Here is a 19,348-nt window from a genome sequence, read left to right as displayed (position 1 = left end):
ATGGTTGTCATTTGCTTGGACTACATATATTCTGTATGAGACATTTCATCAGGATTTAATAAGGATATAATAATAATATGCTTCTAAAAACTTTTGCATGCCAATGTGACTATTATATGCTACCATTTTATGTGCCTTCTCCCTGCTCTTGCCCTTTTGTACTCACAGAATATTGCAGATTAAAATGACTCATGAACTTAATCAGACATTTGTGATTGACTGATACCAATAGATTGGGTAGGGAGAAAAAAAATCTCCTACAGTGTCTGTGTTGCCGTTCTCCCTCTTTCGCTCCCACACACCCCTCCCTCACTCCCATCCTCTCTCACCCAGCCACAGCATTTTGGAGCTACCAGAGGCGTTAACAAAGAGCGAATAGACTCTGATTTCACACACAGCAAAGGGAGGAGCCGCATCAATGTGTAAACGCTCACACACACTGATGCCCATGCACAGGGAGAAAACGGGAGACAGACAGAGACTCCAGTTACAGTATGTCCACTTGCTGCAGTCAGACATATAGGAGGAGTGGCTGCTCTGCTTGCTGTTCCAGCTTCGTTTCAGTCCTGTAAGCACCTCCCATCCCCCACCCCCACCCCCACCCCCCCTGAGTACTCGCTCCCTGGTCTGCGGTTGCTAAGGGGCTGGCTGGAATGACCCGGGTAAGTAGGAGACACAAGGAGATGCACTAGATGGAGCTGCCGACAGAGAGGACTATCTGATCCTTGATCCCTCCTCTTCTCCATGCTGACACACAGACAGATGGGCTCTGATCCACAATACAGATGCATGCCCATATAGGAGGGCACCGCTGTGCAGACCAGGGGTCTTCAACAGGCACAGCTTGAGAGGAGGACCTCCACAGAGACACGCAGGTAAGTGGCAGCGCAGCTGAATCTGCTCTGCTGGATTTCCGTCAGTGGTGACTTCTGTGCAGATGTAAAGGAATCAGCAGTGTGTCAAAAAAACCTTTAGTTTTTTCTTTGACTCAGGTCTGCACTTAAAAATTAATTGATTTGGTGTTTTGTGTTTGTGTATGCAAGCTGTGCTGCATGACCGTTGATTAAAATAAAAGTGGGTTTCTGGATGAGCGCTGTGGAAGCATAACAATGGATACCGTCTCCGGGAGGAGATGCTTTGATATCCAGGAGTCTACATGATGACAGTGTGAATAAAAAGAGAGCACGAAAGGCACATAGACACAGAAAAAGGAATAGACTGAAAAGAGCAATATCCTATAAGTAGTTTGTCATATCTTTTTGTAACTTCCCAGTTGGTGACATCTTCCAAACACTCGGGGCTGTGTTTCTCTGTGCTTCTCTAGCTACAAGTGCTTATACTGAAGAAATGCTGAGGGAAAAGCTCCAAGGGACTTTGCAGAGATGGTACCTACTGAAGCTGAAGAACAGGGAGAGCTCCTGGATGCATTGTATATAAATCAAGCCGTGAGGTGGCAGGAAGCTTGGGAAGAAACCTGAGAGCAGGCTAAAACTTAGCAGAAAAAACACATTTGAAACAGAGGTTCAAACAGAGAATGCAAATGGTTATCCACCCTGCTACTAAAAATAGAAGGTCTTTGGAGACCTTTAATAGACTGAAAAAAACAGAAAAAGAAAATGTCAATTTACAACCACTTCCAACAGGGTATGTTTATCTCTAATACTGGCCACATGACTTAAATGGTTTTGTAGCTTTACTTTCTCAGTGAAAGTCAATGGCCATGGCAGCGGCAGCCCCATTCAGAGATTGGCTCTGAACAAATGTGCTTATGCAGAGGTGCCCGTGCCTCCGAGAGATGAGCTGTCCAGTGCTGTTCCATGGTGCATAAATCACTAAACACAGAGCTGTGGGCCTAGGAGGAACCAGCTCAAAGAAATCCATTACTTAGATGTTCAGGGTTCTGTGATCTCATCATATGACTGGGTTTGCAAAGGAGACGATGGACAGGAGTGAATGAAGAGAATAGTAACAGTAAAACAAGTTCTCTTCCAAAGGCAAAAAAAATTTATGCAGACTAAAAAAATATCAACAGTTTTCATTATGGCGTCTGTTTCATTATGGATAGTTGCTGATTTACAGATTGAATTTAAATGCTGGAATATCTCTCAAGTGTCACACAGCTCAACACGGCTGTTTAACATAGTGGATGAAGGAATTGTGAGCTATTTTTCAGAGATGCTTGGTTGATGTTTAAGGTTTTTATTACATTATGCATATGCACAAACTCCACTGCTGTCAAGGAGAAATTACTAGACAAATTCTAAATCACAAACTTAATTTGTGCAATAGTATTCTTAACTGAATTCAATCAAAAGCTCTAAAATAATTTCTGCAATCTTGTTGTAGACCTTACTATCAGAGGCAGCCTATTTTCTGTCTACTGTCAACTTCTGCTTAGTCATTACAAAGAGCAGAACAGCACCAAGGTTGCAGGGTATAGAACAAATCAACACTATTCGCAAAACCGCCTTTGCCCAAGTTCACAAACCTGCCAGCTCCTTATAAAATTGCTCATTGAGGCGTCTAGAATAATATGACTGCCATTGATAAATACCTGGCCAAGGCATACTTTCAAAATCCAATCAGCATCAAACTGACAAGGTCTGGTGCACATGTAAGGAGAACCAGTTGGCGCTGTGGAAACAAATAAAAGCGAAGTATAAAAGGAGAACTGGTACTAGATAAAGATGACATCAATTCCAGAAGAGGGCATTTAAGTAGGACAAAAAACAGGCACTATTTCAGACTCAGACCGATTTTCTGTTGGTAGTTAAGCGCTCATGGATGGCTCTGTTGCAAATAATTTGAGTGCCCCCAGAGATGAGCATAAATAGACAGAGTCACCATTACAGCTCCCCCCTGTTGGAGATCATTTTAAATCTAAATATTAATTGTAATCTTCAGTAATGTTGGACAAAATGATTTCAGTCTTGGAATTAAAGCTATGTGTATACAGTACAGACCAAAGCTTTGGACACACCTTCTCATTGAAAGAGTTTTCTTTATTTTCATGACTATGAATATTGTAGCTTCACACTGAAGGCATCAAAACTATGAATTAACACATGTGGAATTATATACTGAACATAAAAGTATGAAACAACTGAAAATGTGTCTTATATTCTAGGTTCTTCAAAGTAGCCGCCTTTTGCTTTGATTACTGCTCCGCACACTCTTGGCATTCTGTTGATGAGCTTCAAGAGGTAGTCACCTGAAATGGTTTTCCAACAGTCTTGAAGGAGTTCTCAGCGATGCTTAGCACTTGTTGGCCCTTTTGCCTTCACTCTGCGGTCCAGCTCACCCCAAACCATCTCGATTGGGTTCAGGTCCGGTGACTGTGGAGGCCAGGTCATCTGGCGCAGCACCCCATCACTCTCCTTCTTGGTCAAATAGCCCTTACACAGCCTGGAGGTGTGTTTGGGGTAATTGTCCTGTTGAAAAATAAATGATGGTCCAAATAATCGCAAACCGGATGGAATAGCATGCCGCTGCAAGATGCTGTGGTAGCCATGCTGGTTCAGTATGCCTTCAATTTTGAATACATCCCCAACATTGTCACCAGTAAAGCACCCCCACACCATCACACCTCCTCCTCCATGCTTTACGGTGGGAACCAGGCATGTAGAGTCCATCCGTTCACCTCTTCTGTGCTGCACAAAGACATGGTGGTTGGAACCAAAGATCTCAAACTTGGACTCATCAGACCAAAGCACAGATTTCCACTGATCTAATGTCCATTCCTTGTGTTCTTTAGCCCAAACAAGTCTCTTCTGCTTGTTGCCAGTCCTCAGCAGTGGTTTCCTAGCAGCTATTTTACCATGAAGGCCTGATTCACACAGTCTCCTCTTAACAGTTGTTCTAGAGATGTGTCTGCTGCTAGAACTCTGTGTGGCATTGACCTGTTTTCTAATCTGAGCTGCTGTTAACCTGTGATTTCTGAGGATGGTGACTCGGATGAACTTATTGTCCGCAGCAGAGGTGACTCTTGGTCTTCCTTTCCTGGGGCGGTCCTCATGTGAGCCAGTTTCTTTGTAGCGCTTGATGGTTTTTGCGACTGCACTTGGGGACACTTTCAAAGTTTTCCCAATTGTTTGGACTGACTAACCTTCATTTTTTAAAGTAATGATGGCCACTCATTTTTCTTTACTTAGCTGCTTTTTTCTTGCCATAATACAAATTCTAACACTCTATTCAATAGGACTATCAGTTGTGTACTGTATCCACCTCCTGCACAACACAACTGATGGTCCCAACCCCATTTATAAGGCTTGAAATCCCACTTATTAAACCTGACAGGGCACACCTGTGAAGTGAAAACCATTTCAGGTGACTACCTCTTGAAGCTCAGCAACAGAATGCCAAGAGTGTGCGGAGCAGTAATCAACTACTACTACTTTGAAGAACCTAGAATATAAGACATATTTTCAGTTGTTTCACCCTTTTTTGTTCAGTATATAATTCCACATGTGTTAATTCATAGTTTTGATGCCTTCAGTGTGAAGCTACAATATTCATAGTCATGAAAATAAAGAAAACTCTTTCAATGAGAAGGTGTGTCCAAATGTTTCGTCTGTACTGTATAACATGGAGACGTGGAGTTCAAGGATAAGAATTGCAGTATGTTATGCTTTTATTACTATCATTAAATCTGATGAAAGAACAATTAATCTGAAACCTAGTAGATGTACAGTCTGGTGTTAGTCTGATGAAGCGTGTACTTTCGTTTTACTTAATTGATGAATATGGGTGATTTGTTTACTCTAATTTCATTTATCAAAGGAAGCTGCATGATAAAGCCATCTGCAGTTTGCAGATGTGTTGTAGAGGAGCAGTCAGGATAACCTGCAATGCATATCTTTATCTCATGGATGAATTAGTGGAATGGATAATTATGTTTATTTGGCCTACTTAGAGAAGAACCATACCGAGATGTATGGTTATAGTGGATTTTATGTGATAGACCAGGCATCTGTAACATACAGCTCCGGAGCCCCATGTGGTTTTTCAGGACCTCCATATTGGCTTTGGCCAAAAATTACCTGAAAAACTTATAATGGTTAAAAAACCAAGTTGTAACATCTTTTCTGTATTCTTTTCATGCTTTATTTGCATAAACAACAGAATGGCATTAATGATGTTTAATTTTGTCAGGCTACAAACTGCAAATTTATACAATTTATACATATACATTTTAATTTAAACAATTTATACAGTAGGTGTTAAAAAAAAGGGTCACCTAGGTTGTATGGCACTAGACAAAGTTTATTTAATAAGCGTTAAAATACCTTTGATTGTAAAGATTGCTGACCCCTGTAACAGACCCAAACAAAACAGTGCACAATTGTAAGCTAGAAGGAACATGATACAAGGTATTAAAAGGTTTTTGAGGATAAAAATCAGAAACCTATATTTGTATTCAGCTCCCTTTTACCTTTTTACCCCTAAAATAAAATCCAGTCCCATAATTGCCTATAGAAATCACATATTTAGTCAATAGGGTCCATTTGTGTGCAAATCCCAGTATAAATGCAGCTGTTCTGTGAAGACCTCAGAGGTTTGTTAGAGAACGCTACAAAACAAACAGCATCATGAAGGATAATCAACAAGTGAGGAATAACATTGTTGAGAAGTTTAAAACAGGGTTAGGTTACAAAATAATGTTTCAAGCTTTGAACATCTTAACGAACACTGTTCAGTCCATCATCCAAATATGGAAAGAGTATGGCACAACTGCAAACCTTCCAAGACACGGCCGTCCATCTAAACTGACTGAAGAGCGAAGAAGCCAAGGGGCCAATGGTAACTCTAGAGGAGCTGCAGAGATCCACAAGTCAGTCTTTCAGCTGGACTCCAAAAATCTAGCCTTTATGGAAGAGTAGCAAGAAGGAAAGCCACTGTTTAAAAAAAACCACAAGAGGTCTTATTTAAAGATTGCCACAAGTCACGAGACACAGCAATCATGTGGAAGAAGGTGCTCTCATCAGAGGAGAACAAAACTGAACTTTTTGGCCCAGATGCAATACCCCATGTGCCTATACAGGTCCTTCTAAAAAAAATTTGCATATTGTGATAAAGTTCATTATTTTCCATAATGTCATGATGAAAATTTAACATTCATATATTTTAGATTCATTGCACACTAACTGAAATATTTCAGGTCTTTTATTGTCTTAATACGGATGATTTTGGCATACAGCTCATGAAAACCCAAAATTCCTATCTCACAAAATTAGCATATTTCATCCGACCAATAAAAGAAAAGTGTTTTTAATACAAAAAACGTCAACCTTCAAATAATCATGTACAGTTATGCACTCAATACTTGGTCGGGAATCCTTTGGCAGAAATGACTGCTTCAATGCGGCGTGGCATGGAGGCAATCAGCCTGTGGCACTGCTGAGGTCTTATGGAGGCCCAGGATGCTTCGATAGCAGCCTTTAGCTCATCCAGAGTGTTGGGTCTTGAGTCTCTCAACGTTCTCTTCACAATATCCCACAGATTCTCTATGGGGTTCAGGTCAGGAGAGTTGGCAGGCCAATTGAGCACAGTGGTACCATGGTCAGTAAACCATTTACCAGTGGTTTTGGCACTGTGAGCAGGTGCCAGGTCGTGCTGAAAAATGAAATCTTCATCTCCATAAAGCTTTTCAGCAGATGGAAGCATGAAGTGCTCCAAAATCTCCTGATAGCTAGCTGCATTGACCCTGCCCTTGATAAAACACAGTGGACCAACACCAGCAGCTGACACGGCACCCCAGACCATCACTGACTGTGGGTACTTGACACTGGACTTCTGGCATTTTGGCATTTCCTTCTCCCCAGTCTTCCTCCAGACTCTGGCACCTTGATTTCCGAATGACATGCAAAATTTGCTTTCATCCGAAAAAAGTACTTTGGACCACTGAGCAACAGTCCAGTGCTGCTTCTCTGTAGCCCAGGTCAGGCGCTTCTGCCGCTGTTTCTGGTTCAAAAGTGGCTTGACCTGGGGAATGCGGCACCTGTAGCCCATTTCCTGCACACACCTGTGCATGGTGGCTCTGGATGTTTCTACTCCAGACTCAGTCCACTGCTTCCGCAGGTCCCCCAAGGTCTGGAATTGGCCCTTCTCCACAATCTTCCTCAGGGTCCGGTCACCTCTTCTCGTTGTGCAACGTTTTCCGCCACACTTTTTCCTTCCCACAGACTTCCCACTGAGGTGCCTTGATACAGCACTCTGGGAACAGCCTATTCGTTCAGAAATCTCTTTCTGTGTTTTACCCTCTTGCTTGAGGGTGTCAATAGTGGCCTTCTGGACAGCAGTCAGGTCAGCAGTCTTACCCATGATTGGGGTTTTGAGTGATGAACCAGGCTGGGAGTTTTAAAGGCCTCAGGAATCTTTTGCAGGTGTTTAGAGTTAACTCGTTGATTCAGATGATTAGGTTCATAGCTCGTTTAGAGACCCTTTTAATGATTTGCTAATTTTGTGAGATAGGAATTTTGGGTTTTCATGAGCTGTATGCCAAAATCATCTGTATTAAGACAATAAAAGACCTGAAATATTTCAGTTAGTGTGCAATGAATCTAAAATATATGAATGTTAAATTTTCATCATGACATTATGGAAAATAATGAACTTTATCACAATATGCTAATTTTTTGAGAAGGACCTGTATATCTGAACACACCATCTCTACAGTGAAACATGATGGTGGTAGCATCATAACATAAGGGATACTTTTGTTCAGCAGAGACAGGGAAGCTGGTCAGAGTTAATGGGAAGATGGAGGGAGCTAAATACATGGCAATATTGAAAGAAAACCTCTTAGAGGCTGCAAAAGACTTGAGAGTGAGGCAAAGGTTCACTGTCCAGGAAGACAAATGACCCTAAACATACAGTCAGAGCTACAATGCAATAGTTTACATCAATATTTTACAATGGGCCAATCAAAGTCCACACCTAAATTCAGATCAGAATCCCTTGCTATACTTGAAAATTGATTTTCATGCATGACTCAGCTTGAGCTATTTTGCAAAGACCAATGGACAAAGATTTCAGATGTGCAAAACTGTTGAAAAAAACAAGAAAAAAGTCTTGCAGCTACAATTACTGTAGAGGTGATTGTATGTCAAACGTTTCAGATTATTATTTGTAGAACATTTTATTTTTTAAAGCCGTTAATCATTTTCCTTACTCTTCAAAATTATATGCTACTTTGTTTCATTTTTAACAGTTTGGGTATCTTAAAAGGTTATAGTATCACTCTTTGTATTAAGCCATTAACATTAATATACTGAATAAAATACTTTCCTATATCCATTATAGAAAGACAGGTATTTAATCTGCTATATTAAACTGTGAACACTGCACTCTAATTTATGCTGGTACTGCAAGCAGAAACACAGCTTGCATCTGATTGTTTAGATCTAGTTTCTGTTGACCGAATCAGATTGTATATTTAGTTGTGGCAGCCACTGTGCTCATAGTTAAGGGTAATGCATAATTAAACCTTTTCTTTTTATGATTTTCAATTCATTTAACCAACATACACCTTAATAGCGATCATTTTGAAAATGCAACATATAAAAACGCAATCATGTTTTTGACTCTGCATATATTGAAGAGAACCTATAGCTGATGGATAAAAGAGATGATACTTGTGCTGTCAGTGGTTTTAACCTGCTAATAGGTTGAGGCATTTCTTTGTGGAGTTACTATGTTCTCTAAATACTTATATGGGTTTTCACTTTGTGCTCAATGTGTCTGAGAGACTACTGGTGAATAACCTAGTAGTATGTGTGAACAATGGCATGACAGGTTCAGTGTCAGTCTGTGTTCAGCTGATGGACAGACACCCCAGTAAAGGAAGTTGGAACCTGATGCCATTGTCACCTAAAATACTGTGGCGAGTTAAGACTGTTAGGAAAAATGCCTGTATAATAAATAGATACAGAGATTCTATAAATTCCTACAAAAAGCCAGTCCATAAGTGATTAATGTGTTAGTACAAGTATAAAAGCACTTTAGACCAGAAAATCTGTTTCCAAGCAGGGATGTTGAAAACACAGGGACATGTTCTAAACATGTCCCTCATGTTATGCCAGACTCCATTGTGGGATACATCACAGATTTTTTGGAAATGCTGAAAATTTCCTGACGTAGTTAAACAACATGAATTCCACACCATTCACCCCAATCACAAACCCTATACACTTTAGTTTAATGTTTTCCAGTGGATATTGTTTGGAATGAATGGACTCGAACCACATGTTAAAACTCTTGTTGCCCTTAATAAGCTTAATGTAGCAAAAAGAGCATTTTATTTGTCAATTAAAGGGTTGGGGTAACATAAGTAAATGGGATTTGATTGTATGCTACTATCAATGCAATGACTTTTACATACAGGACAATGTCAGAACTTATGTTGCATTACTTCTTACAGGAAGACCTTTGATGGAGGATTACGATATCTTGACCTTAGTCTATCTTAGAGAGATCAAATCAGATTTAAACTGTAAAAATTATTGGTGGGGACAGACAGACAGATAATTCCTCTCAGTCATCTCTGGTTAAGATGCAACGTAGAAAAAAAATCATGTTCACTCTCTGTTGTGGTCACTCCTGACAACCGTCTTTCTCTGCTGCTGTATCCAAGGGGCAATCTATTCAAGCTGGAGAACAGACCTGAGATAAACATGAGACAAACACGACCACAGTAATAAACCCAAAGTGTTACTAGAGAGATAAATATTTGAGTAATTACAATTATATTAATTGGTCTTCTGTGCCAACAGATTTCTGAGAAACATGTTTTGTGCTCCATAGGAGAGCAATGCCCTATGGAGTTTTTACTTAACTTGGCCAAGATCCCAAACAATCAACTGGAGAAAAAAAACAAGAGGACACAACTTTGCAGTGAACGCAAAAGATACATATACTCGTTAAATACAGTGGGTGTGTGTTGTGGTCAGCTTTCAGCCACAATTAGTAAAACTTTCCACAAAAGTGTAGCGGGCTAACAAATAGCTTCAAGCCATGCCTACAGCCAGAATCATTTCTGCCTTTATACCAAGCAGAGCACATGTACATTAGGTACTGATGAGACGTAAAGTATGATGCTGGAGAATCGTTCTAAATCATTCAAAGGTGTGAAGCCTTATCACAAATTGCCACATTGCTGACTTCCCTTTGAAGGTTTGCTGACTCATTCATTCGTCCTGATACCCTCCATCTCCCCATCCACACAGAACTTTGTCATTCAGCAGGAATATATTTCTTCCCTACATGCGTCATAAGTACTAAAGCTGCCTCAAGATGTTCATGATTTAGCATAGCCATATGTCACTCTCAAACCGCCACAAAATGTAGCTACACTTAGCTTGGTCTTTATGTCTGATTCTTAACCAAGTACTCCTTCTGTGACTTCGTGTTGGGTTCGGGGCTATACATATGCTCGAAAGAGCCTTTTGTCAGCCAGTTGGAAAGATGGAGGTTTGAGCCGCTCCTTATGATGAAATATAAAAAACACAGTAAACCCATGATGTCTGAGTGTCTGTATGTTGGAGAAAAACTCTAGACAATTCCTTAAACATCGATCCAGATCTGGACCCAGACCAAGTAGCAAGTCAGTCCAAATGCAGCTGATACCTCATTTTCGGGATGGGCACATCTAAGGCTCATCTAAAAAGTTTGTGGGAGAGATCTTAACACAGCACAGTCAGTCATTTATAACTACTACATTTAAAGCAAAGAGTTTAGAATATCTGTACCAATGAGCCTCATTTTTTCAGATTAAAAGTACTTAATAAGTAACAACATTTAAGCAGGTATTAAATATACTTTTTATTAAGCCCACATTTCTGTTTTAAAATGTTTCTTATTGGTCTGATGTTATACTCTAATCTTAAATGTCATTTTAGCATTAGCAATAAGTGGAAAATTATCTTAAATAACAAAAAGAAATGCTTAAAAACATAAGTCTGTGTGTAATTAATCTATATAATGTGTTGTACTTAGTGAAATTAGTTACTGAAATAAATGATATTCTCAATAATACATTTATTGAATAAAAGAACAAAATTATAGATCTTGTCAATAAATGCAATAATAAAAAGTCAACTGACTGTGATGGTATTGAAATGGCAATTATTAAGAAGGCAATTGACGCAATTAATCAGCCGCATACATTCATCTGTAACCTGGCATTTTAATCTGCCAAATTTCCAGATTAAAGGAAAATTGCAAGTAGCTAGCTCCATAGATAAAAAGAAATTTGCAGTTGGTGTAATAATTGATTTCAAAAAACATTTGATACAATTAATAACAAAATAATAATCACAAAACAGTAGTGCTATTGTAATAGGGAAGTAGTTCTGAACTGAATGAACAACTACTAAACAACAATGGTGCAAATGTGTGACTCAAGTCATCATGCTTGGAGATTGTTTGTGGTGTCCCCCAGGGGTCAGTATTGGGGCCAGTAGAAAAATATTTAATTTGTTCTGTTTACAGATGATACCTAATTTTTCGTACAGAAATTAATTTGGAGGTATGTAAATTTAAAAAGCAATTTCATATTGATAAATTATTCTTAAATTTAGATAAAATCATGCTCATGTTTTTTTTTGGGACCTGTAAAGGTAATAGAGATATAGAAATCATAATAGATGATGTGAATGTGGAGAGAGTTATTTTAATACTTAATTAAGTTTTGTGCCCAATTAAATTTAGTTTCGTTTAAGTTTGTTTGTTTTATTTATTCTATTGTATAAAAAACACAATCCTTGTTCAGGCAAAAATGTAAATAAGATAATTCAGTATAGCCTGATTTATCTTATTTACAGGCTGATTTTGGCAAATGTTTAGGCTAAAAATATTTTACTATTCATCACAAGTTGTTCCAGACATTTGACCTTATATAGAAATCAGAATTGGACCTTTCAACATTTAGGTTGGAAACAACTGGGTTCTGTCTATACAGTCTAAAGACTGTGTAGACTAAAAAGAAGTGCATTAAAATGTGTGGCTGTGTGTGTGTGTGTGTGTGCGTGTGTGTAGGCGCGTGTGTGTGGCTTTGGAATGTAGTGTAAAAGCACTTGAAGTGCTCAACAAGATTTGATAAGTGCTACATAAATGTAGTCTATTTGCTATTTAACCCTCAGAGTACAACAAAAGCCTTACCTACTGTATCTGCAAAATTTCTCTTGCCAAAACTATATGCACATCCATCAAAGAGTCACTGCAGTGTGCCATGAAATGTTCAGGGTTATCAATCATTTTGGGGGATATTTGCCATCTCTGGGAAAAATATGTGCATGGGTGAGCCCTATTTTCTGCAACTCCACAAAGAACCAAACACACATTAATTCCCCTGATGAGGCTCATTTGGCAAAAAAAAAAAAAACAGTTTACCATGTAACTTGCCAGAAACACTGAGAATGGAAACTATTGATATATTTACTGATCAAGATAGATAAATTTATCAATGTTTTGATAATACTAAATTACCCTTTTTATCCAAATAGAGTTTTCACAGAACTGTTTTAAAACATCTGTAATTTGTTAAGATTAGATCAGTTCACATTTTTATGAGTCTATCTATTGTGATTTTTATGTTTGTCTTAATCACATGTGGTCCTCATGTCAAGAAATCATGAAAAAGCTTCTTCATAAATACATAGACAAATTTTATAGCTATCAACTCGTGTGATTAAAAAAAAATCTATTCAGTGTAGAAATGTTCAGTTGAGGTCTGCCTAGTCTAAATATAAATTCAAAGTAGAGATGTTTAAAAGCAGTCCAGACTGCCTAAAAACAAATTAGCGCGGTATGCGAATCAGAAACCAACATCAGTATCAACTGCCACCATCAATGTACAGTAACATTACACTGAACACCACATGGGTATGGTCGCACACTCCACACTAATTGGTCTTTCAAATAAGCAATGAAAAATTTAATTGCAGGGTGCCACAGATTTTTGTTTTTGTCTCGAAAGCAACAGCACCCATATTAAAAACCACCACTGATTGTAAAATACATATTTCTTTCTTTGCATGTTACCAAAAAAAACAAGCACAAAATTTCAACTATTGCAGTGTCATATTGATAAGCTTTATTGTTTATTCAAGTATGCCCTTAGATAACATACAATAAAATATCCATGCAAGTTCATGGTAAGGCATTTGTTGTTGTTTCCTTCTAGTGTAAATTCCATTTTGCATATATGGAAATGCAGGATGAAGTACATTTTCAGTGTGATAGGTTCTTAGCCAACAAATGGAAGAGATGAAAACAGACTGATATCTTTCCTAAATATTTAAAGAGATTTTAATGGATTTTTGCAACTCACTCCTTTTTTCTCACCCTGTCATAGTGGTTTTCCACCTCTCTTATCTTCTTGTATTGCATTCTTTCTCCCTTTTCAGAAGGGTATGTTTAAACCTACGTTTACATGACAAGGCAATGATAATCTTAGAGGTCTCAAAATGTTACAGTTTTTAGCCTATTCAGTCAGCTTCCAAGGTGTGGATTAAGGCTGGTCCTTGACAAAAAGAAATATTCAATGAAGATCTTCACTTACACAAGCTTTTTGAGTTTGACTAGGCTTAATCCATGTCTGAGAAACGGCGCCTTTGAGTATTGACTAGAGCTTAACACTTTTATTTGAATATGTAAACACATGTTTAGAGTACACTGCATAAATCCTTCACACATACTCAACAAAGCAACTGAGATCTTACCACTAATCACTTTCTTGATCCGGATCTGCTGTTTTTGACACCCTTCCATCAGACAAATTTCTATTTATGACCTTTTTTTCTAGAAGAGGGGGACATTTCTAAGCTTTCCAATATAAAAATAAATCTGGCCTTACTTTAGGGATTACTAAGCCTTTCCAAAGCCTCTAGTTATATTTAATTGTCTAACAGGTGAAAACACTAAAGATGTTGTGGCTACAGCTCTCTGCAGCATTCTCTAACAAGCTGTCAAACACTAGATTGCATCAGGCTTAAATCAGACATGGCTCTGTGAAGTAGAACCAGCGCAGCCGTTGCAGAGAGTGCTGCTCCTCCAGACTCCTCTATATCAAAGCTTTCAGTGACCCTGCTGCTGGTTGACTCACACGACACAAATTTTAATAAAATCTTAGAAGCATGGTATGAAACAGTATTTCATGTCTGGCCTTTGGGGGGGGGGGGGGGGGGGGGGGGGGGGGTCTACAAAAGATTTAAAGCTTTTACAAGCATGTAGATGAAAGAGGAGCTGAATACTTTTTTAGCAACACAACCCACAAGTTGCAAAGTAAATAGCATTTTGAGAAAAACAAATTCTTTTTTCTATGCAATTTTTTGACCACGGAGCTATCTTGAACAACTAATAAACTATCTATAACTGGTTCCAACAGTTTTCTGTTCTGACAAAAGAAAAGTTACAGTAAATAATTCCTGTTTTAAAAGTCTACCATATTTTCTAACCTTTAAAAATGACGTCTGATCCACACATTTTCAACCAGGGTTGCAAGTATTATGTGGGAATCAATCAAGTCTAGACTGAAAGAAAAATAAAACTAAAAGGCAAAAGTAAAAGCAACAGGTCTCAGCTGAACTCCTCAATCAGGACTTATTTTATGGGGTTTTTTTTGTTGTTTTTTGTCATGTCGCCTTCTAACAGTGTTTGAAATATTTCCTCTCTCATTGTATCATGTGCAGTACAGGTCCTTCTCAAAAAATTAGCATATTGTGATAAAGTTAATTATTTTCTATAATGTAATGATGAAAATTTAATATTCATATATTTTAGATTCATTGCACACTAACTGAAATATTTCAGGTCTTTTATTGTCTTAATACAGATGATTTTGGCATACAGCTCATGAAAACCCAAAATTCCTATCTCACAAAATTAGCATATTTCATCCGACCAATAAAAGAAAAGTGTTTTTAATACAAAAAACGTCAACCTTCAAATAATCATGTACAGTTATGCACTCAATACTTGGTCGGGAATCCTTTTGCAGAAATGACTGCTTCAATGCGGCGTGGCATGGAGGCAATCAGCCTGTGGCACTGCTGAGGTCTTATGGAGGCCCAGGATGCTTCGATAGCAGCCTTTAGCTCATCCAGAGTGTTGGGTCTTGAGTCTCTCAACGTTCTCTTCACAATATCCCACAGATTCTCTATGGGGTTCAGGTCAGGAGAGTTGGCAGGCCAATTGAGCACAGTGATACCATGGTCAGTAAACCATTTACCAGTGGTTTTGGCACTGTGAGCAGGTGCCAGGTCGTGCTGAAAAATGAAATCTTCATCTCCATAAAGCTTTTCAGCAGATGGAAGCATGAAGTGCTCCAAAATCTCCTGATAGCTAGCTGCATTGACCCTGCCCTTGATAAAACACAGTGGACCAACACCAGCAGCTGACACGGCACCCCAGACCATCACTGACTGTGGGTACTTGACACTGGACTTCTGGCATTTTGGCATTTCCTTCTCCCCAGTCTTCCTCCAGACTCTGGCACCTTGATTTCTGAATGACATGCAGAATTTGCTTTCATCCGAAAAAAGTACTTTGGACCACTGAGCAACAGTCCAGTGCTGCTTCTCTGTAGCCCAGGTCTGGGGAATGCGGCACCTGTAGCCCATTTCCTGCACACGCCTGTGCACGGTGGCTCTGGATGTTTCTACTCCAGACTCAGTCCACTGCTTCCGCAGGTCCCCCAAGGTCTGGAATCGGCCCTTTTCCACAATCTTTCTCAGGGTCCGGTCACCTCTTCTCGTTGTGCAGCGTTTTCTGCCACACGTTTTCCTTCCCACAGACTTCCCACTGAGGTGCCTTGATACAGCACTCTGGGAACAGCCTATTCGTTCAGAAATGTCTTTCTGTGTCTTACCCTCTTGCTTGAGGGTGTCAATAGTGGCCTTCTGGACTGCAGTCAGGTCGGCAGTCTTACCCATGATCGGGGTTTTGAGTGATGAACCAGGCTGGGAGTTATAAAGGCCTCAGGAATCTTTTGCAGGTGTTTAGAGTTAACTCGTTGATTCAGATGATCAGGTTCATAGCTCGTTTAGAGACCCTTTTAATGATATGCTAATTTTGTGAGATAGGAATTTTGGGTTTTCATGAGCTGTATGCCAAAATCATCCGTATTAAGACAATAAATGACCTGAAATATTTCAGTTAGTGTGCAATGAATCTAAAATATATGAATGTTAAATTTTCATCATGACATTATGGAAAATAATGAACTTTATCACAATATGCTAATTTTTTGAGAAGGACCTGTATATAGAGGACTCAGTCGTAGACAGAGGTACGCAGCTTATTTTGCATTGCGAACACGACTTAAGTGCCGCGGCACTTCATAACTATGCTGCGAGCATTCTCTGATAGGTGTTGCATATATAAACACCAGGAGGATACACCAGAATGCACTCCTAAACTGAGGTGATGGCATGATTTAGCTGTTTTAGGCTGAGTACATGGCATAATTAACATCATCTGTCTTCATGACAGTGATGCTAAATTTAATGACACAATCCTAATTTCACCTTTTTTCATGCTTGTGTTGTACTGTGTTCATTTATACAACCATGGATTGCAGCTGCAACTGTACTACAGCTTTTATTATGCAATATTCAATAAATAGAAAATCAACATTTCCAGAAAAGCTTTAAATATCTTATACCAAAACATTGCACACCTTTATTTGAGAATATTTTTCAAAAGTGAGTCTGGCAGAATCCCTTAATTCTGAGTAGTTTGGGTAGTTTTGTTATCGAGTTGAGCCATTTATAGACCATAAGCCTTTCATTTGTTTACTTTTTTTTTTTTCAAAATTTTGTGACGTAGAAGCTTGTGTTCATATTTAGTGATAAATGCAAATCTGTGATTACTTTTTGTTTAGACTATTGCTTCATCACCACTGCCACTGTAAAGTTTATTTCCCCGTCTTCAGTGTATTTTGCAGTGTAGCCATTACTTTACCTCAGCTCTCTGTTTTCCTTCAGCTGTTCCGTGTTCAGTAGTTAACTCACCTGTTTCACATCCTGCAATCACTCCTCTCAGTGCTTAAATACTGCAGCTGCATTCAGTCATTGTCAGAGCTCCCAGGCTCTGGGTGGGGCTGTGGTGTAACATGAGCCACCCAGTTCATTTTGATTCTATGTTACTGATGGCTTTTGTTGCTGTAAGATTTGTTTTCACACAATCACCATTTTTTGTACAATACTCATTGCATGCATCATCTTAAGTGCAATAAACTGATCTGTAATTTCAACACATAACCATTACATAATGTCAGACAGACTACAACTTGTTGGAATATATTATTATTAGGGAGACATTTTGAACATAGCTGAGGCTTTGCTTTTGTTTTATGCATGTTTTCAGTAAGTTGACTAATCCACCTCTCTCTTGTTAGTCATCAGTCAGTCAAAGCATTACACACAACTGACTATTAATATGAGAGAGATGGATTAAAACTTAATTTGGCTAATTTCGAACTTCAGTTTGACAAAGTTGTTTTTCTTGGTTTTAGGGTGATTTTGACATTTTGTTTTTCCCATGGTTAACTAACTGAAGTTTGGACATTAAACTATGCTAGAAAATTTTACAATAGGACAATAACCCACTTTGCTGTAATATACTGACTAAATCCTGCTCCAGACAGTTTAAAAGATACATTTGAGAGCACTAAAACACTGAAATGTTTATCTGTTGATCATGCAGTTTTTACTGTTACCTCGACATGTTCCATAAAATGTTCCTAAGCAAAACCGGCTGCGACACCATCTGTAATAGTTACGTTTACCCTGGTAATTGTTTCATTAATTAATTAAACAATATTTACGGGTTTTATTTCACACCTGACTCATTGTGTGCTATTTACTTGTCGATGGGGACATTATATTTATTATATCATTGCTAAAAAAAAAAGGTGTTAGTATATAAGAAAGTTAAAATCAGCTAAGTTAGAAAAATAAATCTATGCTACCACAGTGCTGTCTCGAAGGAAAGCTGCTTTTGAGAAAGGAAACTCTTGGTACATTTGATTTGTTGGAGTAAATAAATCAGAGGATTCTTCTCAATCTGGTGTTATAGTCTCTCTGTTGAGATCTGTGAGGTTCTTTGATGTGCACGTTGTTCACTCCCTGAAGCAGTACAAACCAAAGATAAAGCTTTTCCACATAATACAGCGCATCACATCAAAGGACTAAAATTAACACACAGGTGTGTGCAAATGTTGTGATCGGTCTGCACATCTTAAAACAACTGTTATCAAAATTACCACAGTTTTTCTTTAAATAGGAGTATGTAGATTAATTTAAAAATACCAATTAAAATCTGTAAATGCTACTGAAATATTTTAGTTGTTTCTACTGACAAATGATTCCTAATGCTGTAGGATGTAAGCATGTGATACCTGATTCTTCAGACTCCTAATGAGATTTATGTATTTTTTTATTTTTATGTCGACCATGTTTGTGGACATCTAACATCTTTGTAAAGACTGAGGAATAGAAAATGCAAGGAAGGCAGTTTTTACACTTCATTTGATTACAGCCTGAGACCAAATGATCATGTTAGTGTTCTGATTATTACTTTTGTCAGTGGTGTCACTGAAAACATTGAATCAGAATTCTTTATTTGTCATTGCTCCACATGGGTGCAACGAAATTTCCAAAAACAGAACAAAACAGTGCAGGGATAGAGCAAATTAAAGAAAATAAATATTAAAAAGTTATTTTAAAAAAAAGTTGTAAAAAAGGACTGTGTAGGTGTAAAAAAAAATATATATATATATATATATATACTGGTCCTTCTCAAAATATTAGCATATTGTGATAAAGTTCATTATTTTCCATAATGTAATGATGAAAATTTAACATTCATATATTTTAGATTCATTGCACACTAACTGAAATATTTCAGGTCTTTTATTGTCTTAATACGGATGATTTTGGCATACAGCTCATGAAAACCCAAAATTCCTATCTCACAAAATTAGCATATTTCATCCGACCAATAAAAGAAAAGTGTTTTTAATACAAAAAACGTCAACCTTCAAATAATCATGTACAGTTATGCACTCAATACTTGGTCGGGAATCCTTTTGCAGAAATGACTGCTTCAATGCGGCGTGGCATGGAGGCAATCAGCCTGTGGCACTGCTGAGGTCTTATGGAGGCCCAGGATGCTTCGATAGCGGCCTTTAGCTCATCCAGAGTGTTGGGTCTTGAGTCTCTCAACGTTCTCTTCACAATATCCCACAGATTCTCTATGGGGTTCAGGTCAGGAGAGTTGGCAGGCCAATTGAGCACAGTGATACCATGGTCAGTAAACCATTTACCAGTGGTTTTGGCACTGTGAGCAG

At 38.4% G+C, this 19,348-nt stretch overlaps 1 protein-coding gene across 4 annotated transcripts in view; it reads left to right on the top strand.

Moving 5' to 3' along the window:
* The first annotated feature begins 592 nt into the window (after window positions 1-592).
* The window catches only part of frmpd3 (FERM and PDZ domain containing 3), a 187,754-nt gene continuing 168,998 nt past the window's right edge, over window positions 593-19,348 (top strand). For 3 of the 4 annotated variants that reach the window (XM_047354050.1, XM_047354048.1, XM_047354049.1), the window contains exon 1: window positions 593-875. The gene's annotated coding sequence lies outside the window, so the exon portion shown is untranslated. The remainder of the gene's footprint in view (window positions 876-19,348) is intronic. The other variant, XM_047354051.1, reaches the window with a different exon arrangement.

This window comes from Girardinichthys multiradiatus, chromosome 23 (genome assembly GCF_021462225.1).
Source record: "Girardinichthys multiradiatus isolate DD_20200921_A chromosome 23, DD_fGirMul_XY1, whole genome shotgun sequence".
Lineage (NCBI taxonomy): Eukaryota > Metazoa > Chordata > Actinopteri > Cyprinodontiformes > Goodeidae > Girardinichthys > Girardinichthys multiradiatus.
Note: the sequence above shows the minus strand (reverse complement) of the source record. Positions and strands in the feature narration are given on the sequence as shown.